The sequence below is a fragment of the Balaenoptera physalus genome, assembly GCF_965194825.1.
Source record: "Balaenoptera physalus genome assembly, chromosome: 12".
NCBI classification, from domain to species: domain Eukaryota; kingdom Metazoa; phylum Chordata; class Mammalia; order Artiodactyla; family Balaenopteridae; genus Balaenoptera; species Balaenoptera physalus.
This window is the reverse complement of record NC_138897.1, coordinates 14,729,707-14,754,044: the sequence shown is the minus strand read 5'-3', so window position 1 is coordinate 14,754,044 and position 24,338 is coordinate 14,729,707. Positions and strand designations below refer to the sequence as shown.

The following is a 24,338-nucleotide window of genomic DNA, read 5'->3' as shown; positions in this document are numbered from 1 at the left end:
GAATAATTTTTCACAATTAATGGGAGAACTGAAGAAACAAATGGCAGAAAATTTAATTGCATGTGCTAACCCTGAATACAATGCTTAAGGCAGAGAATTTAATCTGATGGCTTCATGTACTGAACCAAAATAGAAAGAAAACACCATGTGTTTATATTTTAATGATTTTCATTTTTAATTAGTGACTTCAAAGATTTTTAACCAACCTGAGTTTGGCCCCTCAAATACCATATAACATTAACTAGAGTCCAAATTTCTCCAGTATTTTAAAGAATGCATTCAGGGCTTATTTCCCTTTGATTGACAAAAATCTTAGTACCCTGTGACAAAATCCACTTTAGAACTTTTAAAAACACAAATGTGTTATAAATAAGATTTACATTTTGGTGACTCTGGTTTAAGATTTATTTAAAAGGTAACCATGTCCTCTTGGTTATGATGACATTTGTACCACACTCATTTGGCAAAATGCTCCAGAGAGATCATTTATGTTTAACAAAACACAGTTGGTGCAATCAAAGCTGTACTTTAATGTCCTCATTTGCAGTATTTTCTCATGACATTGGCCTCTGCTTTGGACACTGAGAAAAAAGAAACAAACACTCCACATCCAATTTTTTTCTGTTTCTTCTGACATTTAGTAGTGTGCCATGATTTCAAAATATGACTTTTCATTTCTTTATACATGATGGTGTAGGCTCTTGCCTGGAGACTTTTTACATCAGTGAGTTTCCCAGTCAAGAAACTGTAAGAGGAAACTAACACTGCCATGGGAATAGCCTCTGGGTCTGTCTAGGTGTTTGAAGGGAAATTTCCATCTTAATGACAGAAATGTATCCAATTCTTACATTAAAAGGAAGACTGGTGTAAAAGATCCAAGTTCAGTGGGAACACAATCATCATTTAAGCTGTGTGAACAATTGTCACCAACATGATTGGTATACCAATGACCTCATTGGCTGAATAAACAATTACCCAAAGGTCATGTTGCTCCCACAGAATCATGATGGTCAAAACAATGAAAGTAATAGCCCAATGTGATAACAGTTGGACACTGAAACTCCCACAGCACGGCTTGAGAGAATTTAGTTTGAGAAATACAGTGGTGACTGACTGTGGCCATTAGCTTTTTCCTGTTGTGTGAGATTAATTTGTGACTGAGATTTATTAGCCTAAAGGAGGCTGGGGTTGATGAGATTTTGTTGATATACTGCGTAGAACACACATCAAGTCAAAGAGAAAAGATGAAAAATTAAAATGATAAAGTTGCATTGCTAGCTTGTTGCTGAGGTAATTGAAGTGGCTTGTGTTGTGCTGTGCTGTGATGGGTAGAAATAAAATATGTACAAATTTATCTAGATCATCCTTCTGAAGAAAGGAACTACAAAATATTTTCCCTCTCTATTAACGTGTTGAGGAAATCTCCCAGTTCTTTTTTGACAGTGATATTGAAGCAAAACGAAAATGAAACCCATTCAGAATAAGCTCCAGAAGTGAAGCCAGCTATTATCCATGGAAATAGGCATAAGAGTTAGCGAAGATAATTGAAATACGAGCATAATGTAAAAACAGTGTTTTGTCTGTTAGGTGAAACCACAACTCCATAAAATTTCTTTTTAACAGAACTGAAATAGAAAAATGAATTCAATTTTTTTAACCCACCCAACTTCCCCTCTGATGGAGATTCTAATTATCAGTGAAATGCCTAAAAAATACATACAGACCAGAATATTAAAAAAGGAATAAAAAAGCAAGGGCCATGACATTCATAAAGCACTAGAATATCAGCTCCACAAAAACAGGGATCTTCAGCTCACAGACATGTTCCACGTGCCTGGGGTTGTGCTGGCACATGAAACGTGCCCAGTGGGTCTTTGCTGAATTAACAAAGTGCACAATCTTCTACTGCTGAGAACTGACCAGTTAGTGTGGATAAGACCAAAAAAATTTCTTCACTTCTGAGAATCATCTGGCCAATAAATGTGTCACATGGAAATCTGGTGCTCTACAGGGTGTCCACCAGGACAGGACCTGGATGGTGGACCACAACCCAAGTCTAGTGGGCAGGGACTTTCCTTGAAGGCAGTGTGACTGGAGAGGTGACAATTCCCCCACACCCACCACCTCCAGAGTTGCAGGGCTTTCAGAGTTGGGAGACCTTCTCCCTCTGAAGCCCATGATGATATTCCAGGACTGTTCTACACCACCTCGATTCTTTAGTTCTTCAGTTACTTGAAGATGTAACATTGACCAGGTATTACAGGTCCTTCACAGAACTGAGCAAATGAGAGTCTAGACATCACCATCTTCTCCACCCTTCTTTTAACCTAGTATTCTCATGCAAGTGAAACAAGGTTCAAGTCAGCAAGCGGCCATAAGAGGGGAAAAAAAAGCACAAAAAAAATTTTCAGGGAGATTTATAAAAGCTAACATGCTTCACTTTAGTGAGTGAAGGCAGGAACTGAGTGCATGTATGAGAATCCAGCTTTTGGAGGAGGCATGGGAAGGGTCTTTCTTGTACCAGTGAGAATCATTTCCTCCCACTTCAGACTGCCCTCCACATGACCTTGACAGCAAACCAGCAGTCTCTGTCCCCAAAGTGCATTTACCTTCAATGCCCCAGGGAAAATTGCAACCTTAATCCTGAGAAGACTCTATCGCCGTTTTAGTATCTATTTATTTCAGTTCTCCTCACAGGAACCTGTGTTCCAAAGTGCACCCCGAACATTCTTCCCATTTCCTGAATGAAGACTCCGCTGGCATTATGGCTCTGCTCTCTCCCAAGACAGCCCCGATGACAACAGGGAATACCTAAGACCCTTCTCTCTGCATCAGTCTCTAGAAGGGCATCAAAGTCTCAAACTGCCCAAGACTAAAGAAGCTTCTCACCAACAGAGGAACGGCTAAGAGTGCCGGTTCTGGAAATTTATTAGCTGCGTGACCTTGGGCAAGTCACCTAATTATCGTGAGGCTTATTCTGTTCATATGTTAAGTGGAAATACAACAGGAACCCTTCTGAAGGTTTTTATGCTGATTACTTGTAAGATACTTGGCACAAATAAAGTACTGATACATGCTACAACTTGGATGAGCCTTGAAAACATTATGCTAAGTGAAAGACACCAGTCATAAAGACCACACCCTCTGATTCCATTCATATGCAGGTGCATTATAGCGAAATCTGTACAGACAGAAAGTAGATTAGTGGCTGCTCAGGGCTGGTGGTTGGGAGGGAGGGAGAGGATGGGATAGCTAAAGGGTACAGGATTTCTTCTGAGGTGATAAAAATGTTCTAAAATTGACTGTGGTGATGGTTGCACATATCCATGAAGAAACTAAAAACTGTTGAATTCTACACTTTAAATGGGAGAACTGTAAGTATATGAGTTATATTTCAATAAAGCTGTTTCTAAAATGATGCTTAGCACAGTGCCAGCCACATATCTAATATTTGAAAAATGTCAGTCATTATCATTTATTAATTCACTCAACAGATATTTATTAAGTTTCTAACATAACTCTGGCACTTCTAATATAACTCTGTTCTTCTTGTTCTTGTTCTTATCATTCGTATACCATTTTTACATTTGAAACTTTGCATGTGTGTGAAACATGCCAAGGTTTTAATAATGCAGGGAAAGTCCATAATGTTATTTTGACTAAACTGCTTCCTTGAAAAGGTAAAATTAATTTAGATGAATAAAATGTTTTAGATGTAAAGGTTTTACCTGAGAAGTACTCACTGAAACCCTGGAACCTTATAGGCACCTTGAGAATACCAACAAAAAATGTCTTAATCTATTCAAAACTAGAGTTAATTTATTTATAGTCAACTTAGAAAGTTTTCTAAATGAGAAATACATAATTTAGTGACAGCAGAGCAGTTCTGTTTCTGTAGATTTTAGCATTTCATATTTAAAAACACAGAAATAAAATTCTGCATTGAATGGTTTAAGCCCAATAACAAACAAAATCTAAAAGCCATATTTGAATCTCAGAAGACATGAGACAATTATTCTAAGTAGCTCTACAAACGCCATCATCCTACTATATTTCCCATGACTTTCATAAAATAATCAGATTCTGCTTCCTCTTGCCCTTCTCTCCACCCACAATCACTCTCACGTCCATCTTCCACCAAAGACTGCAGGTAACAGGTAAAATTTGTAACCAAAAAAATTAAAGAGAAGAGAAGGGAAAAAAGGGCTCTAAAAATCTATGTCTAAATGGGAAATTCTTTTACAAAAAACATTTGGATGTGCTTCGGCAAGTGCAGAGATTTAAATGGTGTTGGGTTATTGCCAAGGTGGCACGCATGCCTGCTCAAAGCTGGTTGTTTTAACCATAACTGGGGCCCTGAGCACAAGAGAGAACAAAGAAGCAAACTAAAAAGTCAAAGCAGCCAGCCTCCAGATCGCCCCTTGTGAATCCTAACTCTATTTTTTATTTCAGATCAGACAGGCTGCTCACCAGAGCGCTCCCTCAACTTTCTAGTAAATTCTCAGAAGCCAGGGCCAAATGGAAAGCACTGAAGGCACCTGTAAAACCCAATTTCTCCCAGAGATTCACTGATACCTTGGCAGCTGCGGTCGGAACCCAGCCGAAAAAGTAAGTCTGTGTTGGTGAAAGATTTTTACGTTAAAATACTGCTCTCCGGGTGTCCTTGCTTTTTCCATAAACACTCCATGGGTTTGTCCCTTCACACTGTTTTCAAACCACCAAGAGCCACTGAAATAAGGAGGAAAATTGCCCTAAAAATATAGTATTCGAGGCAGTATTTTTTCCTTATGGACATATTCAGGATTCCTTCCCAAGCAGATTCTGAAGCAAAACAAAGTAAAGAAATTGAAAAGACTAAAAGAGTAGGAATTAATTCAAGGTCTATGGACAAACGTCCATGGGGATCACACTCATTTCTTTTCTCCTTGAACACATGGCTAACTTACTTTGCCTGCTGTATTAATAACACAGTAAATTTAAATCATTAAAAAAATTTAAATTCTTTATAGAAGAAAACTGATGGTTTCATTTTCATAGATAGACCAGTCTATATAAAGCAAAATAATAATATAATAATAATAATAATAATAATCACAGTGAGTTTTTCCTTCTATTAAGACTTAAATTTTTTTGATAAATTTCCTGTGTTACTGATATAACTATGTCCTTGTAAACAGAACTACATTTATCTTAATACACTTATTTGTCAGGAATTCTTTTTTTAATTGAAGTATAGTTGATGTATAATATTATATAAATTACAGGTGTACAATATAGTGATTCACAATTTTTAAAGATAATACTCCATTTATAGTTATTATTAAATATTTGCTATATTCCCCGTGTTGTACAATATTCTTGACAAATGCCTTCTTCCTATGGTTTTAGCCTTATGATAGCTTGCTAGCTCAACCCTAAGTTTCTTGAGGAAAGTGACTGCTTTTTATTACTATTTATTTTTATTCCTCTTCCCTCACACAGTATCTGGCACATAGTATGCTTCAGAAATTGCTTCTGAAATAAGTGAATTATCATCTGAGTTACTGATGTATACTTGGCATCATTTTAGAGATCTATGATCAGTTAAGGCAACTTCTCTCATAAAACGTCAGCTTAAACCATTACAAACTTTCACAGATTGATGCCCAAATTATGGTTGAGAAGGAAACTTTACTATGCTTCCCCTTTCACTAGGTTTTGACAGTTGCTGGGAAAGAGGAAAGTCATTCATGGTCATTTTATTCCATTTCAGCAAAATACTTCCTGTTACTTTGGGGGATTATAATGTGATGAGACTATCCTAGCTGGTCTATTAACTTCCCTCAAAATTGTACTTGCCCACTATTTCCCATTTTACTCCCAGATCCAGAACCTCACTGTCAAAGGAACCCAGAACAGGGTAGATAGATATGCAAATACAGGCCCTTCCTCTTTGCTTGCAATCGAAGCTGTTGGCAGTGAGCCTGGAATGAGTGAAATGCGTGCCCAGGGCTCCTGACAATTGCCCACACTCTGTCTCTCTTTCTCTTTCACATGCTTCATTCTTTGCTTTCTGTTAAGGATATGTATTGACTTTGTGGAACCACTGCAGTGAGCTGTAAATGATGCATTTAATGAAAAATCCTTGCCTGGCACTCTGAAAGAGAACACAACAACGTAGGGCAATCATTGCTGGGCAGTGATGGGTGTTGGAATATCACATTCATCAGTTTCACTGGCAAGACAGATGTACTGATTGGCAATATTTCAAGGGTGTGTAGTAAAAAATATTAACTAATATGTTAATCATATTCATTATTTGCTGTTTCTCCTGTCCCTATCATGGTAATCCTTTATTCTTTAAAGATTGGTGACTCTTTTGTCTGAATGCCCCAAATCCCATATCCTGAAAAGATGCACAAAAGGGTCTTGAGTGACTACTCTTTTGGAGGAATTATATTAAAATTTTGATTTCCACAGAGCTCTGTAGTTATTGCTACCATCCTTGTATTTCAACACTGAACTTCAGGTTATTGAAAAGACAATTTTTCTTCCAGTTTCTTTCTTTCTATTTCTCTCTTAAAAACAAACAAAATAAACAGGACTTGGCCTTTTCTGACAATGCCGGGAAGTACAATCTGAGTGACAAAGTCCAATTGAAATAGGCACCTGATGATGACAGAGAATCTGCATGGCAAAGCCTGGTTTGAATGAGACTGGAGATGCTCCCCAGGGCCCCGAGGCCCCTGCCCCATCCTTCACACCAACGGTGGAGGAACGTGCTGGCGCTGGATTTCATTTTCTCCGGGATGACCACACACAGTGCCCTGGCACGCTGAGCGTGCACTTCCTGTGAGAGCCTGACTCGCATCCACCAGCTGGTGTGTTAAGAGACGACCCCTGTTACTGAACAGCCCTTAGACAAGAGCGACAGGTGCAGGCAACAACCACCACAGGGTAACAGCCCAGGACTCTTGCAGCTAGCTCTTCGTCCTGCAGTCTGGTGAGCTGGAGCTCTGCAGGCTTGGGGAGAAGAGCTGGTTTTGTGATAACAGCCTGCAGGTGCACATGCCAGCTCACCTCTGATGGAGCAGGCTATCTAGTTGTCCCCCACGCTAGACAGAACTCACAAACGTACCAGTCACCTTGTGTTCATACTACCTGAGACTTGTCTTCCTGGAGACAGTATCTTCCTGTGATGCTCCAGTTTTCAATTACTTACTCTTCTCATGAACAGTCTGTCCAAACTGCAGCCCATTATTTGTTTTTAATTGACATTACTATTCACTATATTAAGAAACAAACTTTCTAGAGGGCTTTTTTTTGGCATAATCCAACCACTAGAGCACATTTCCAAGTGAAGACAAAAATATTCTCTATATGATACCTAAAGATTTGGCCAGTTCTGATGGGGAAAAAAATTAGTCGACTATGGTCTGGGGGTCGTCGAAATGAAATAACTGGTTGACAATATTTCGTTGTTGTTTGTTACTTTGGCTTAACATAGAGTATGAGTTACAGAAATGGTCACTCGTTTTTTTCTATTTATGTCTAACTTTGACAGGTTTCCTGGAGTCTCCTGAGTGGCATGCTGCATCTCCAGCCATCCTAGAGCATGCCTCAGTCTTCAGAGAAACCTAATTAAAACTGTGGTTAGAAAAATCTTACTTTTAACATATTTAATCATAGAAATATTATCATGTGGAGATCCATACAGGATGACTAGGATCCTTTTACATCCAAATATCAGAGGATGCCTTGTGTTTATAATTTTTTAAATTTAAATAACACCCTCAATTTCCTATCACTGGATAAATTATAAAAATAATTCATATACAATTTACAGATTTATATTTTTTCCAAAACTGTATTTCTAGAAATATGCTGCATCAATTTCTTACAAACTCAGTATGCTCATATTCTATTTTATTTAAGTCATCACTTGTTTTATCTGTACTTTTCTATTTGTTTCACCCATCTTACTAGTACTTCTGGAGTCTAATAAATCACTCATAGTCTTCCACATTTAAGCTATACCAAGCTAAAGGGATGTTACCGCCTCAAATGTTGTTTTCACGTATTGTACTTTCTCTTGAAAAAGAACCTTCTTTTGGTCACTCTACATGCCTCTTCTTTCCCTGATAATCTTGCCTGCTTGACTTGAAACTATTTTGCTGTGTGATACGTGGGGAGATGGGGCGCTGTTGTCGCTTCCTCCTGACACTTTTCCTAGGTGAACAGAATCTCCTCAGGAGCATTACGCTGGCTTCCTGCAGAAACCTGCTGTATAAAACACCTTCTATGACATCAATACTCTGCCCTAGTTAGTTTCTATTTCCTGAAGCTTTTTAAGGATGATTTGAATGTTCTCACTCTAAATCTCTCAATTTCTGCCTTATAAGTACCAACCTTCTTTGACACTTCCTTGTGAAACTTGGCTGGTGCTCCGTGTAAGAAATTCAGCCTTTATCTCTCTGTTGCATGTCTCCCTCACCACATCCCTCTAGTTGCCTGTCTCTTCCCGCTCTCCAAAACATTTGTTCTCCTGCAGACATTCCTTTACGCAGGCAGGTAAAACAAGAAGCGGGCCCCCCAGTTATCACATTTCATCCCCTAACAGAGAATCGTACAAAATCCAGTAGCAACTCATCACTACTTGTAGCCTGTAGCAAAATGTGTCATTAAATTTGCCCAGATTTCCCATAGGGCTCAACATAAAATTTTCAACAAACAAAATTAAATATGTGTTCTCTAATAATTGCTTGTGAATGTCCAATCTTTTTTTCTACATCTTTATTTCAATTTCTATTTAATTTTGCCTCTTATATCACTCTGAACTGCATGCCCAAACTCTTACTATCCTTGCCCTGGTTGAAAGAATTTTCAATACTTTCCATTTTCTTACATTTTTAGGATTTATCTCTTTGTCTGAGGATCACACAGTCAGTTTTCCTGGCATAATTCTTACATTTCATATACTGACTCTTCTTTTTTCCTGTTACTAACGGGACGTATGTTAATACGGGATTTAGGCTACCCAATACTTCTTTTCCACCTTTACAATCCATCAACCTTAAATGAGATAACTGGTTATCTCCCTGGCTTTTGCCTCTGAAAAAAATCCAAAATCCACAATATGACAAGGGCTATAACACACCTCTCATTCTTGTAATTTTTTTCCTCTCCACCACTGAGAGTAAAGATGGATGCCTTTCACTTCTGTGTAGACTCTTCATACATTACAGTAACTTGGCGGGGACCCACAGCTTTGAATGATCTTAAAGAAAAACTGTGTTTGCCGGATCCAAAAGTTGTTCTCAGTCTAAACCTAACAGAATTCCTTCCTTTGGCACCTTCCCTTGTTTTTTTTCCCTAAGACCAACATCAGTCATCTGTCTGCCGCCACATAAACAAGATCAGGAGAAGTGCTTAGAAACTTGTTTAACACTCTTTGGTATTGCCAAGCTTTACAGGAGACAGATTTCTCCCACAAATTCTGGGTAATCAGCATTGGAAATATCCATGAAATCACATTTTACTACCTGCCTTATCCTCCTTCTCTCTACAGATCATCTCACTTCCCTCCCGTGTGCCATGAAGAACTTTGAATGTTCGTTCCTCCCAGCTTCAAAAATGCAGAAAAAAACCATCTAAGTTAGAATTGTTTGCCATCCCTAAGAACTTGATCACATTGCTAACTTGGAGCTGAGAGTAAATGATATTTCAAAAGACACTGGCAATAATGTTCTTTGCAGAACTGTTTCAATGGCAGGAAACTAACTGGCTTCCTTTGAAACATTCATACACACACACACACACACACACACACAGACACACACAGCTCCATACACTCAGACCCTCTTAGAACATTCTCTCTTGGTGATTATGCCTGTCCTCTAAGCCTAGAGTATCTGGGCTTGACTTTATGAAGTAAGCTGGGTTTACCCAGTGAAAACAGTGGGATGATGAGGAAAATCCCCAAAAGCGGGTGCCTCCCAAGGAAACGGAGTCAGGACAACAAGATAGAGCTGACCCTCCTCTTATGGAGACTCAACCTCTTCCCCACTCTCAGAGCTTGAAGGTTTCTTTGCCATGAACTGCTTTATTTCTTTGGTCTTTCTTTCATCATTTCTCCACCACCTTTAATCTCAGAGTGTAGCTCTTCCTGCTCTGGAAACGGTTCTTAAAAGTACTTCATTATTCACATTACTAACTCTTTCAGCACCATTTAATCTATTTGTTTTCCTCTCCAGTCAAGCACCCCCTTCTCTGCTTGCAAATCAGATGGATTTGCCATTGCTTGACTTCTTTTCTTTCTCCATCAACTTCATCCTATATATAAATCTTCCTTTATTGCTCTTTGATTCCTGTTATTCATTCATGATCAACTTCTTCATTGCTTTCCTATACAAATAAATTTCTTCTTTGAAAGCCTTTAGTCTCATCCCGTCTTGTAAACATTCTCTCTTGCTGAATTAAGACATGTTCCACCCTTCTATGACTTTTTAAATAGAATTTCGGCTTATATCTTTTAATTTGAACATATTTTAAAGTGAACTTATTCTTCCACCACAGATATTAACTAAGTTTTCCAGATTCTTCAAATTAATTTGACTTTTATCTTTAAAATATAAGGAAAAATGCAGTATTCATTCAGAGGTTAGGAAATGTTTTTCAAAAACTCTTTATTTACTACCTATATCTAGTAGATACTGTACTAGATATTTGACATATTCAGATGATGGAAAGACCTACTGTCCACACTCTACTGTGGAGCTAGATGTACAAAGAAACAACTGCATCCAGTGAAACACGATGGACCAGAGAGGTGGACCCAAGAGGTCTCCATTAGTAGGAAGTGATCAAAGAGGTCTCAAAAGAAGAGGAAGTGAAGTGCTGAAGATGGAGCTGAAGTCTGCCAATCAGCTAGCCACAGAGAGAGTGGGAAAGTGGACAAGAGAGGGCCATCGGTGACTTAACTCTAACCCCAACCGTAACCAGCCCATTCCTAGCCATAAAACTTAATGCTACTGGCAAGCGTCATCAAACCACACGCCTAATTTCCTAGTGCGCAGGAACGCGCAGGCTGAGCGCTGCCCTTACCCCACACCTGGCTAGCTCAGCCTCCAGCAGCTTCCCACCTTCCTGAATCACCTGCCTTACAGTTTCTGTAAAGGCATGCATGACTTTTCTTAGGTTCCCAAGGCTTCCCCCCTCTTCTTCTGTTTCTCCTCGCCTTTATTCTTATCTCGGGGATTAGGGTCCCATGTCCTACAGATTAATCACGTTCATTGTCTTGGGTCTCCCACTCCCAGCTCATGACTGCCAAAGGTCTCTCCTTTCCTTTCTCCCATTGCGGACCTGTCCTTTCTGGAGCAGTGGATCCTCAGCTCCTTTGTTCAGCAGGAACTCTCTTACTGGCACTGTCCTTGACAGCTCTTCTGGCTCATCTTTATGGTATTCACTGCCCTTCCATGACTCCCTTCCCTCCCCATCAACCCTGTAATTTTTTTCCCGTATTTTCTGTGGCCCCTAGTACTATCTCGCCTTCCACCTCTAGGTGGCGCTGTTGCATCGGTAAGGGCAGGTGGCACGAGCTCTGTCCTTTGCGGTTTCATTCCGGACTGCCCTCAGCTGCAGATAACACGCTTCTTCCTCACAAAGACTCTACACCATCCATATAAAGAGATCATTGCTGTGCCCTTGTTCGCCACACCTGAAAGACTTCTGCTAACAGTCTATTTACTGGAATAATTTCTTAAACTGCACCCATAATCCATTTGTCTTTGGACTCTGGTAAAATTAGTTAACCTCGCTAAGCCTCACTTTCCTCATCTATGGGGATAATAGTAGTAGACACCTTAAACCGTGATGAACCAATTTAAATGATACAATGTATACAAATGTTAGGCACCATCTCTGTGCCATAGTAAACAAGCAATAAATGCTAGACATTATTATCACTGGTGTCATCGTCAACATCATCAGCTCTGTCATATACAAACTGTAGTCCTTCTTCGTTCTTTAAGTGAAAAATTCCTGGAATGTCATTCTAATTCCCTCTTCCCTGGGGTTTGATTCTCTATCCCCAAATACTCTTTTTCTTTTCCAAAAATATCACCATCCCAAAAGAAGCCTCAATTGCTTCAATCCCACTGTTTTATTTCTGGAAAGAATGGTGAGAATTTTTAGTCCTAAACATGCTAAGTAAAATCACAACAAATTTCTCCTGAGTCCTGTCCCTTTTTCTCCTATAAGATCTCCAGAATAAATCCATATTCTCTATTGATCTAAAGCTCACATCAAACTTCTTACTGGGAAAAATTTGGTTTACTGAAAAATATTTCCCTTGGGTTCATCCTAATTGAGCTGATAGTCAGGGTGCCCAGCCATATAACCTCTTGTCGGACGGCTGTTCCCGCCCCTTGTTAAAAGAGTCCTTGCAACAAATGTACCTTTGGTGCCATGTTTATGGTGCTCTCTTCCTCTTTCACAAACTTCCCAGATTTTCTTTACTTCTCTCTTTATTCTATTCCTTTCTACCTATAATACATGAGAGGCAAAACAGACAAAGCATCCATTAGGAGTGCGATCATTCCCTTCCTTTTCTTCCTCATTCTCTTATTCCTCACCCTTCCTCACCCTCATCCAGCCCTTCCACATTCTGCTGTCTCCTCCTCTTCAAGTACCCACTGTAATGGACTCTAACCTAGCTAAAAAGTCAGATCCAAAAGCCTCTGTTCCAAAACAGGGCACTCATGCAGATAACTGACCCCAAGAAGTTGTAAGAACCGGACCCACTGCAAGCTCTAACTGCCTTCGTCTACTCCTTAGGCCACTTTTGCAATTTTAGTAATATCTACAACCTCTTTCTGGTACATGTCTCACAGCTGAAACTGTTTTGAGCTCCTGACCACACTGGGAGGTAGTTTTATCAGATGTTAGATTTATAGATGAGAAAATGCAATGAAAAAAAAGAAGAACTTTGCCTAAGTTCCGTCTGATAATAGAAACAGCAATAAATTCATGATCCCACCACTTTTCCTATAAGAAAAAAGGGGCCCTTTTCAAATATTCTCAGTGGGATGGCTCAGTGCATGCTGCCCTCGTCTGAAAAACATTCAATTTCCATTCTTTTGTCTCTCTCCCCTCTATGTATCCCACACTGACAAAGCTTGCTCCTCCTTGCAAGAGCAAGAATCAGACTGATTGGTTCTATAAAGTTGATTTGGTTCACAAATCCACATGAAAAGGAGAAATACCCTATATTCACATGAAGAGGAAAAATGGTGTGACTTTGGGCAAGTTCTTTCAACCCTCTTTACCTCAGTTTTCTCAATAATAAAATGAGAGGGCTGAGTCTGACTGTCTCCAAGACCCCTTGTACTGGCACATTCTGCAATATTATTATTTTAACAATGATACAAATGATACTGAAGATAATATTTCAATCTCCTTTCTTGACAAACATGATATTAAGTGGGATTTATCCCGGGGGATGCAAGGATTCTTCAATATACGTAAATCAATCAATGTGATACACCACATTAACAAATTAAGGAATAAAAACCATATGATCATCTCAATAGACGCAGAAAAAACTTTTCACAAAATTCAACACCCATTTATGATAAAAACTCTCCAGAAGATGGGCATAGAGGGTACCTACCTCAACATAATAAAGGCCATATATGACAAACCCACAGCAAGCATCATACTCAATGGTGAAAAACTGAAAGCATTTCCACGAAGATCAGGAACAAGACAGGGATTTCCACTCTCACCACTCTTAGTCAACATTGTTTTAGAAGTCCTAGCCACAGCAATCAGAGAAGAAAAAGAAATAAAAGGAATACAAATTGGAAAAGAAGAAGTAAAACTGTCACTGTTTGCAGATGACATGATACTATACATAGAAAATCCTCAAGATGCCTCCAGAAAACTACTAGAACTAATCAACGAATTTGGTAAAGTTGCAGGATACAAAATTAATGCACAGAAATCTAGCATTCCCATACACCAACAACAAAAAAATCAGAAGGAGCAATTAAGGAAACACTCCCATTTACCACTGCAACAAAAAGAATAAAATACCTAGGAATAAACCTGCCAAAGGAGGTGAAAGACTTGTACTCAGAAAACTACAAAACACTGATGAAAGAAATCAAAGATGACATAAACAGATGGAGAAATATAACATGTTCTTGGATGGGAAGAATCAATATTGTGAAAATGACTATACTACCCAAAACAATCTACAGATTCAATGCAATCCCTATCAAACTACCAATGGCATTCTTCACAGAATTAGAACAAAAATTTTACAATTCGCATGGAAACACAAAAGACTCTGAATAGCCAAAGCAATCCTGAGAAACAAAAAAAGGAGCTGGAGGAATCAGGCTCTATGACTTCAGACTATACTACAAGGCTACAGTCATCAAAACAGTATGGTACTGGCACAGAAACAGAAATATACATCAATGGTACAGGATAGAATGCCCAGAGATAAACCCACGCACATATGGGCACCTAATTTATGACAAAGGAGGCAAGAACATACAATGGAGAAAAGATAGCCTCTTCAATAAGTGGTGCTGGGAAAACTGCACAGTTACAGGTAAAAGAATGAAATTAGAACACTACCTAACACCATACACAAAAATAAACTCCAAATGGGTTAAAGACTTAAATGTAAGACCAGACACTATAAAAGTCTTAGAGGAAAACATAGAAACAACACTCTTTGACATAAACCACAGCAAGATCTTTTTTGACCCACCTCCTAGAGTAATGTAAATAAAAACAAAAATAAACAAATGGGACTTAATTAAACTTAAAAGCTTTTGCACAGCAAAGGAAACCAAAACAAGACAAAAAGACAACCCTCAGAAAGGGAGAAAATATTTGCAAATCAAACAACAGACAAAGGATTAAGCTCCAAAATATACAAACAGCTCATGGAGCTCAATATCAAAAAAACAAACAATCCAGTTAAAAAATGGGTGGAAGACCTAAATAGACTTTTCACCAAGGAAGACATACAGATGGTCAAGAGGCACATGAAAAGATGCTCAACATCACTAATTATTAGAGAAATGCAAATGAAAACTACAATGAGGTATCACTTCACACCAGTCAGAATGGCCATTATCAAAAAATCTAGAAACAATAAATGCTGGAAAGGGTGTGGTGAAAAGGGAACCCTCCTGCACTGTTGGTGGGAATGTAAAATTGATACAGCCACTATGAAGAACAGTATGGAGGTTCCTTAAAAAACTAAAAATAGAACTACCATATGACCCAGCAATCCCACTACTGGGCATATACCCTGAGAAAACCATAATTCAAAAAGAGACATGTACCACAATGTTCATTGCAGCACTATTTACAATAGCCAGAACATGGAACCAACTTAAATGTCCATTGACAGATGAATAGATAAAGATAAATATTTTTCATAAATAGGTAAATATTACTCAGCTATAAAAAGAAACGAAATTGAGTTATTTGTAGTGAGGTGGATGGACCTAGAGTGAAGTCATACAGAGTGAAGTAAGAGAAAAACAAATACCGTACACTAATGCATATATATGGAATCTAAAAAAAAAAAAGGTTCTGATGAACCTAGTTGCAGGGCAGGAATAAAGAGGTAGACATAGAAAATGGACTTGAGGACATGGGATGGGAGGGCAAAGCTGGGGCGAAGTGAGAGTAGCATCGACATATATACATTACCGAATGTGAAATAGTTGGCTGGTGGGAAGCAGCAGCATAGCACAGGGAGATTGGCTTGGTGCTTTGCAGTGACCTAGAGGGGTGGGATAGGGAGGATGGGGGGGAGGCTCAAGAGGGAGGGGATAGGGAGACACGTGTATGCATATGGCTGATTCGCTTTGTTGTGCAACAGAAGCTAACACAGTATTGTGAAGCAATTATACTCCAACAAAGATCTATTAAAAAAAAAAAAAGAATGACACAGCCCGAAGACATGATATAAACTTATTAGAACCAAATGGGTCCAAGATGGCGGACAAGTCGACTTCCACTAGACCTTGAGCCTCAGTAGATGCTCACTGTAATACATCAGCAAGCTAAATGACACGCCCACAGGCACCACGACAGTTCCAAGACTGACCATAAGGATTAAAACGTGGGCAGTAGTCCAACTCCTGGAAATCCCTGCCCCTTCCTGAAATAGCTGGACTACTCCTCCCACTCATTAGCCTATAAAAACTGACAACCCCATACGCTGGTGCCTTTTCTCCCCTTCTGAGGTGGCCCACACTCTGTCTGTGGAGTGTGTTTCTCTCTAAATAAATCCATTTCTTACTATCAAAAAAAAAAAAAAAGCATAGAAACACCATGTATAACTCTTTTATTAATAATAGTGGGTCATCTCTAATGTACGCTTACTATGTGCCAGATGGTGCTAAACAATTTTTATGGGTTATCTAATTTAATCCTCATAAGATCCCTATGTAGTCCTATTTATGCCCACTTTACAGATGAGGAAATGTAGGCACAACAAGATTAAATAACTTGTTCAAGGTCACGGGCAAGTAGCCAAGCCAAGGTTCAAACTCAAACAGTGAGACTTCAGGGGCAGCCACCACGTTCCACTGCTTTCACTTTCTTAATGCTTTTCAATGAAAGAAAAATATTTAATTAGTGGCTATTAATTTTTTCAGGTACAGCACTAATCCTCTAATTTAAATCATGTACAACTTTGCCTTTAGTAGGTTATCAATAAGCACTTTTAGACCTGTTTCTTGCAATTATTTGTTGCATAAGGACTTCAGAATAATGTCAAGAATAACAAATAGTTTTTACTTACAAAGGGGCTGGCAAATTGAGTTTCCTTCATCTGTAAAACCTCTCCACATAAAATTAGTCATCCTATTTTATACGTTATTTTTAGGCTGCTTTATGTTCTCTTAACATTTGGTGCCGCTGAATATCAAAAATCACAGCAATTCTATGTCTGGGGAGTTACTTACCAGAGGCTCATGTTCAAATATTAATTTATAGCCCATGCTAATTTTAGGAATTAGTGCTTTTTTAAATAACACGCGCCTTGCCCAGCTTTTAAAGGATTTGTTAGGAATAAGGAGTGATCATTATGCATATGCGTCATGCTGAGCGTCCATGTGAGCTGAACGGTGAATATATTTTAAACATTTTTTTCTGCCATTTACTCTCTTCTTCGAAAAAGCATCAAAACTAAATGATAGGCCAAACCCGTATGTTGCTAAAACACAGAAATCCCCACTCAGTTACTGAAAATTTACATTTTTTTAAATGAAGGTACAATGTTTAATATTATTACTACTATCATTTTTGAATTATTAAATCATCTCACATGACACTTGCAATACAAATAACAATAACGAAAGTAAAAAAGAAATCAAACACGTTCTTCCAAAAGTATGCCACTTGAAAGTGAACTATAAAAATGAAAAACTTTAAGTGATTGTTTTGTTTCAGCAAAGCACAATTTGGGTGTCTCAGACAAGGTTACAAACACACACTGTGATTTCTGTGCATTCATGCAGTGTTTCACAATGGGAGATGCTAGTGGTCCTTCTAGGAGTACTATCTGAGGGACTGCACAGAAAGCTTAATTTAAAACCATCAGCCTCTTCATTGTACACAGAATGACATAATCAAAGGACATACACTCTGCCTTCACACCACTAAAGCTGTCATGAATATTATATTCAGGCCAAGATTTGGGATTTTATAACAAAACACATTTCTGTAGTTGAATCTAGGACATTACACAAACCATAACTCATGTAGTCTGGGGCATCATGTACCCTAATATTTAATAATAAATCCAAAATAGTAAGCATGCTGGTTATCCTTCTGTATTAGTTTTCTATTGCTGCTATGACAAATTACCACAAGTTTAGGGACTTAAAACAGCACCAATTTATTATCTTACGGTTCTGGAGGTCAGAAGTCTCATGTGTCACTGGGATAAAAATCAAGGTGTCAGCAGAGCTGTGTTCTCTGGAGGATCTCAGGGAAAATGTTTCCTTGCCTTTTTCAGCTTCTGGAGTCCACTCCCATTCCTTTGCTCTTGGCCCCTTCCACCATCTTCAAAGTCAGCAATGGCCAGTAGAGTCCCTCATATCACATTACTCTGCCTCTGCCTCTTCCGTCTCCCTTTTCTACTTTTAAGGTCACTTGTGATTACACTGAGCCCATTTGAATAACCCAGGATAATCCCCCTATTAGAACGTCAGCTGTTTAGCACCCTGAATTTCCCTTGCCATGTAACCTAACATAGTCACAGGTTCTGGGGATTAGCGCTGGACATCTTTGAGGGACCATTATTCTGTCCACCACACCTTCTAAAGAATTAAAAAGAAACCTTGATAAAATGTCCTGAAGTTCACATGAGAAGTCTTTTTCAGACCTCAGAGAGGAGACATATTCTAGGCATGAGGTTTTCCAGCTGTGCCAACTATCAGGTCCACCAAATTTTTGCATCTTCTCAGACATTTCTATAATCAGAAGTCATCTTCAACCCCAGACATGCTCTTTTTTCCAATGGCAATTAATAACGGACACAGGAGAATTTTTGTAGTTTGCCTACCAAAATCCAGCACTAGCCAGGATCAACATTTTGCAATTCCTCATTTTCTCTGATGCCCCACATCAATTGCTTTTTATTCCATTCAGCAAACGATTATCTAATGCCAACAAAATGCCTGGCACTGTGCTAGGTGCTGAAATATAAATACAAAGAGAAAAAACACAAACCATACTCTTGAGGAGCTCACTCATGTGTACATGTATATGCAAGTGTGCCTATTTGTGTGCATGTGTATATGTGATGTGTGCTTACGTGTGCGTGTGCATGTGTGTGAGAGAGAGTATTGTTGAGTGAGACCGGAGCATCCAGGACAGGCAGAAAAAAACATTATTTCAATGTACTGTTGACACACACACTATGATTCTTTTCTATCTCTACTTCCCTTTTCCCGTCCTGCTGCCACATGCCTGGTCCAGGCCATTATCACATCTTGCTTCAGCTACTGTGAGTCTCCCGGCTGGTCCCCATCCTTTCAGTCTCCCACCTCCAAAACGTTCCACACTCAAATATAAACACAGCTGTAGCTGTGTCACTCCCTGGCTCAAAAGTGATACCTTCTTCATTGTCTATGGAAAAAGATATACATTTCTCCACATGCTATCCAAGGCCCTCTGGGCTCCACCTGCCTTTCTCATTTTATGTCCTTTTAACGTCATGCGTACTTGGGCTGATTGCAATCACAGCGGTCCCTCAAAATCGTCCTGTGCTTTCCCAGGCCTCTCTCTACCTCTGGCCATTGAAGGCCACTCTACCCTTTCCCCATATCCAAATAATATCCATTCTTCAGAACCAAGACCAACCATCACTCCTTCCATGGAACATTCTTCTGTCCCTTCTCCACTGAAAATAATCTCTCTACCTGGGGCTCCGACAGCATTTCATTTTTTATTCTTTAATAAAAACTATCCATTTCTGCCTTAGATCTTTTACTTTGCTAAATATCAAGGCCCCTCTCCCAGATTATAACTTCCATGAGAGGAGTCACTGGTGTTATGTCTCTTGGAAACATCTACAGTAACTGGCACAGCACCTTGTCCATAGCAAGGACACTGTGCTCACGTTTGTCAGGTTCAACGGAATGGGTCAGCAGCGTCATCTCCCAGAATGCTGTCACAAGCACTGAATGTTTCTATGGCTAGTTCTCCTTGGAGCTGATGGTCGGTGGGTGCATTTTTCTCCATTATATTCACAAACACGGTGAGACAGACAGGAATTGACAGACATCCACAGTGAGGGAACCAATTTCTTCTGAGAATGACTTAAAGTCACTGATTAACCCACAAATTCGAAGGCCAGAATGAATGTGTATGTTACACAAAAACAGAGGTAAGGTAACACAGAACCTCAAATGGCCCTGTAAATCAATCTAGAAGCATCACCTGATTTCTACATTAATGCTACAGAAAATAAAGAACGTATAGAACATATAGAATTAACAGGAATTCCTGATTTTGCGAATGTGCATGTGTGTCCAAAACAACTGTTTCATAATAAATATTTATGGTAAGACAGGCTATGAAGCCACGAAAGTGTTTTTAGTTGTCATTGTCATCAATTCTACTACATAATTATCATCTCAAATCCAAAAATATCTTGAATGGGTAATAGTGAATAATCTAGATCATGAAATTCCATTAGAAGGGTATTAGCTGACTCAAGAGACTAATTATAACGAGGTATTGAGCTGCTTATCCACTCATCTCAATTGTAAAACCATAAACCACGCCGTATGGGCAGTGGCTGCCAATCAGGGTCATGTGGAATAGTGAAAATAGCATCGAACAAGGATCAGGCGCCCCAGCTCTGTCATTAACTCTGTGACCTTGGGAGCCCTTAATAGAGATCATCCCATAGGAGAAAAGCAGATCCCTTCCTTAGAAAACTACAGCTATACTAGCGGCAGATGCTGCTCATTCATAGAAAACACTCTTAAAACTGCAGAAAGATTGCACACACACACACATTCACTCACCTTTCCCAGACTAATACCTTCCTGCTTAATGGGCCAGTTTAGTACTACCATTAACCAGATGATTATAATTTGAGCAAGTGTTATCCATCCATGTCCTAAATAACAGTAGCTGACAAAATTATCAAACTGCTTTCTCACCCATGGAGTTTATCAGACAGAGGTCAAGGCTAAAATTACTGTATTTATTTCCGAGTCTACCTTTTAATAATAATAATAATAAAATCATTACATGTTGTTTTTAAATTTCCAAATCACCTGCCAATTATCTCATTTAATCCCAATAGCCCCGTAAAGTCAATGGGACACATTTTTGAAAGCAAGCAGAACTGCTGTTCGTGGGCTTTCTGAGCACCTCCAACTAAGCTAAATTTGGGGATACAAAAATGATTAAGACAAGGTTCCTGACTTCAGGTTGCTTTTGGTTAGTGGTAGAGACAAGACATTGTGTTCTAATTATTTCCTTATGCATCTTAGAAGTCCTAAGGGAGGACAAAGGAGGGGATTGTATTTCTACTGGAAAAAAGTGTGTGTGTGTATGTGTGTGCACACAGCGGCAGAGGAGGGAGGGAGTTGGACAGAGAGAGATGTCAAAGACGGCTTCACTGAGAAGGTGATTTTGTCACTGGATTAACGTCCTTGTTCTATCTGTTCCTAGGAGAAGCTCTGAGTGTTACTGAATCTCTGTGTGCTTGAGATTCCTTCATCGATTAAATATAGATAACAGTGCTGAATTCATAGGGTTACCAGGAGGATGGACTGATATAGCATATGGGAGAGCAATGTGTAAATATCAAAGCATTCAATATATACGGTATTATTATTTCCACCTGGCAGAGGCACCAACTAGGTCCACTCCAAAAGTGAATGGCTGGTCCAAGGTTGCTCCACCCCCTCTACCCAGTGCCAATGTCCCACTTCGGACTTTGGAGGTCCTTCCCTGACACTGCCTGCTGCAACGCTGGAGCACATATAGAAAGCACTCATCCTGATAGCATTTTATGGGCCCTAAAATCATATTAACATATTCATATAAGTAAACATTCCAACATCTGAAGACTCTTCTGTGAATTTTTGCCTCTAAATCCTAAGGGGATACTCTCCATAAAAGAAGGATCCAACAGAGCATTGTAAGGGAGGAATCGTGATAAGGAAAATCTTAAATATTCAATACAGGGAAAAAATAGTATATACTTTTTTTAACAAAGGGTTTTAAACTACCCAAAGTTTCAGAGAATAAAATACGGCAGATCCTCAACTGTTTTAAGTTATTTAACTGTGAACTTCAATAGAAAATATTTGAATAGAAATATGCCTTGCATTTAACAGATACTCAACAACTGTTGAATTCAGAGATTTAACCTGATCATTCTTACCCCTAAATTTGTAATAATAAAAAATTTCCCCTCATATAACATCTATAAATCTTGTTTTAAGCCAATCTATTATAGTCCAATTTTCAGTTCTTCAAAGATAAAATTTTATTTAAATCTAATAACGTCTCATCCATATATATAATTATTCCTCCCTGATTAATAATGTCTGGAAAATCTTAAGTTAAAAAATGTATATTTATTGTACACTATGTACCAGACAATGTGTTGAGAGATGGAAATAGACATTTATGGGAATTTCACAAATAATAGCATTTACTGAATGTATCCATCTGTATTAGTCAGGGATCCCCAGAGAAACAGAACCAGCAGGAGACAGATAATAAGGAATTGACTCATGCAGTTATGGAGGCTTGCAAGTCCAGAATCTGCAGAGCTGATGTCCCAGCTCCAAGCCCGTCAGGCAGGAGAATTCTCTTACTCAGGGTAGGGTCAACCATTTTGTTCTATTCAGGCCTTCAACTGATTGGATGAGGCCCACCCACACTGGGGAGGGCAGTCTGCTTTATTTAGTCAACCAATTTAAATGTTAATCTCATCCAAAAACATCCTCACAGAAACACCCAGTATAATGTTTGACCAGATATTCTAGCACCTTGTGGCCCAATCAAGTTGGCATGTAAAAATAACCATACCATCCAAAAAACCCTCTTTTTTCCCCTCTAAATTTGGTAAGAAATTAATCACCAAGGACAGGTCACTTCAACAAAACATCAATTGACTGGTTCTCTTTTTAGGTAAGGAGGCAGTAGAGGCTGCTGGTGACTTGAGGGCTCAAGCATATTAATTAGGTTGCTTTGGGTCAGAATTTGTCTCCACCACTTATGACCTATGTGACTTGGACACATGATTTACCTTTCTGAGCCTCACCTTCGTCATCCATTAAAATGGGGAAATAATAGTGTATATTGAATAGAGTAGTTGGAAAGATTAAATGAGGTGACTTGTCAAATGCATGTCACATACTACGTAACTGGAAAACATTAGCTGCTCTAACATTAATAATTACTGTTATTACTGTGAGCTCCAATTCTAGGCCTTACTATTAAAATATGGCACAACTGCCTTAGCCAGGATATTTCTTTCTATTGGCATATGTGGGAATTCTATCAGTTACTCATACACACAGTTTTATCAGTTGTTTATATACATAGATCATTTACTAACAATCAACTCAATCAAAATAACTTTCTGTATTTAGAAAATCGGTGATGGTGGGGGAGGAAATCTTAAAACACCCAAAGATTATAGAGAGACTCGGAGGCAGAACTGGGCAAAGATTCCCCCTCTCCCACTGGCTAAACCCAAGTGTAATCAATAACTGTGAAGGCCCTGGCATTCCAGGGTAGGAGGCAGGAAAGAGAGAGCTTGTTCCTCCCGTTCACCTTGTCTGCTTGACCCCAGACAGAGAAGCTTGGACTGTAGTTGGGAATTGCCTTCTAGAATGGCCCTGCCATAGTTACTGTGTGATTTGAGAGGCTCTCTTCATCCAAGTGTGGTCTCAGCTTCCTCCTCTGAAACTTCTGACCTTTAGGTACTTCTGCCCCATTCCTACTTCACCCAAAGGCTTAAAACTATGGTTTTGCTATGAGGACAAAGGAGGGCAATCTGAACATTTGGAGAAAGTACTAAAAGTAGATAATTGAGGTTTTCCTCTCCCTCTGCTAACTCTCCCCACTCCTACTGAAAAGTATTAGAGTACTCAGCATCCTCAAGGTCAAAGTTAAACCCAGGTTGATATGCATCTCCTTTCCAACCCTGCTCGCCCATCTTTTACTGTTCACATGAACTGCCTCTTCCAGAATTCATAATCTATGCAGAATAAGTCATTTCAAGTTCAGGGGGAGTTTGGGGGTAGAAGCGCCCCCTACGCCTGCTTACCCATTTCTTTTCCCCTCTCTCTCTCTTAACATTTCCTTACTCTCTCAGCCAATAGAGGAGTTTAAACATGTAAATGCGGTTCTAAACTGCATTTAAAGAATTAACCCATTTTGCCCCTCACTGGTCTAAACCACAGGGTGCCAACCAGACGCTAATTGCTTTCTTCTGGTGGGGTTCCAGACAGCTCCTAGGAAGGAAAGAGCGCACATTCCTGGCACCAACTGGCTAATTCAATTTACTTCAACGGCATTAGCCTCTGTCAGAATATTCATGAGCAGGGGAATGAGGACCCGCGGCACAGGCAGGCGGCAGCCACTCGGGCTAAGGAAGGCGCGAGGGAGGGGGAGCGGACCGCGCGCCGTGCTCGGGGGACGGTGACCGCGACGAGCGGCTCTTCTCCTCGGCCGGGCGGGGCAGGGCATCGGCTGGGCTGGCGCGCCTGGCATCGCAGCTCAACTCCTGGCGACCGCGCGGAGACTTTGAGAAAGATCCGAAGGCAGAAAAGCTGTGA

General features: G+C 39.5%; 2 long non-coding RNA genes across 2 annotated transcripts in view; one reads left to right on the top strand and one right to left on the bottom strand.

Moving 5' to 3' along the window:
* Positions 1 to 24,338, bottom strand: part of LOC309639995 — a 157,467-nt gene that overhangs the window by 109,871 nt on the left and 23,258 nt on the right. The window lies entirely within an intron of this gene.
* LOC309639990 lies at positions 1,522 to 24,338 on the top strand. Its single transcript, XR_014251967.1, has 3 exons — positions 1,522 to 3,374; positions 4,453 to 4,608; positions 7,544 to 24,338. It is a non-coding gene; the product is annotated as an uncharacterized lncRNA (long non-coding RNA).